Source organism: Muntiacus reevesi, chromosome 2, assembly GCF_963930625.1.
Source record: "Muntiacus reevesi chromosome 2, mMunRee1.1, whole genome shotgun sequence".
NCBI classification, from domain to species: domain Eukaryota; kingdom Metazoa; phylum Chordata; class Mammalia; order Artiodactyla; family Cervidae; genus Muntiacus; species Muntiacus reevesi.
Window position 1 is genome coordinate 129,596,777 of NC_089250.1, and position 1,278 is coordinate 129,598,054.

The 1,278-nt window shown below is 41.7% G+C and overlaps 1 non-coding gene across 1 annotated transcript; it reads right to left on the minus strand.

Annotated features, from left to right (window-relative positions):
* Positions 1–825: 825 nt before the first annotated feature.
* TRNAK-CUU (transfer RNA lysine (anticodon CUU)) lies at positions 826–898 on the minus strand. Its single transcript has one exon. It is a non-coding gene; the product is annotated as a tRNA-Lys (tRNA).
* Between the last annotated feature and the right edge of the window lie 380 nt (positions 899–1,278).

Genomic DNA, 1,278 nt, shown 5'->3' on the forward strand with positions numbered 1-1,278 from the left:
GTTCTGCCACTTACAATTTACCTTGATTCATGCACCTAACATTCCAGGTTCCTATGCAATATTGCTCTTTACAGCATCAGACTTTACTTGCATCATCAGTCACATCCACAACTGGGCATTGTTTTTGTTTGGGCTCCATCTCTTCTTAGTTTCTGGAGTTATTTCTCCACTCTTCTCCAGTAGCATATTGGCCACCTACTGACCTGGAGAGTTCACCTTTCAGTGTCCTATCTTTTTGCCTTTTCATACTGTTCATGGGGTTCTCAAGGCAAGAATACTGAAGTGGTTTACCATTCCTTTCTCCAGTGGACCATGTTTTGTCAGAACTCTCCACCATGATGTGTCCATCTTGGGTGGCTCTACATAGCATGGCTCATAGTTCATTGAGTTAGATAAGACTTGGTTCATGTGATCAGTTTGGTTAGTTTTCTGTGATTATGACTTGGATTTCCAGCCTCCAGAAGTGTGAGCAAACAAATGTGTCTTGTGAAGACTACCCAGTCTGTGTTATTTTGTAATGGCAGCCCTAGCAAACAAACTTGTATGACCTATACAGTCCATGAAATTCTCTAGGCCAGAATACTGGAGTGGGCAACCTTTCCTTTCTCCAGAGGATCTTCCCAACCCAGGGATCAAACCCAGGTCTCCCACATTGCAGGTGGATTCTTTACCACCTGGGCCACAAGGGAAGCCCTTGTAGAAGTGGGTAGGTTATCCTTTCTCCAGCAGATCTTCTCGAGCCAGGAATTGAACTGGGATCTAATGCATTGCAGGTGGGTTCTTTATGAACTGACATATCAGGGAAACGCAAGGCAGCAAAAAAGTTGCCCAATGTGTGGCTTGAACCCACAACCCTGAGATTAAGAGTCTCATGCTCTACTGACTGGGCTAGCTGGGCATGACTTATTGAACCATGTAGTCAAATGCACATTTTCTTTTGACAGGGAAAGAGCATATTTTTCATAGGATATTAAGTGTACAGTGACAACCAAAGTGTTTGTCCTCCTATTCTTTTTACTGTAAAGGTAAATATCTTTAATATATAATACTTAATACAGGGGACTTCCCTGACAGTTCAGTGGTTGGGACTTTATCTTCTATTGCAGGGGGTGATGCTTCGTCAGGGAGCTTAGATCCCACAGGCCTTGTAGCCAAAAGCTCCAAAACATAAAACAGAAGCAATATTGTAACAACTTCAACCAAGATTTTCAAAATCATCCACATCAAAAAATCTTAAAAAAAAAAAATTAATACAAATGGCTAGGCAAACTATATTCT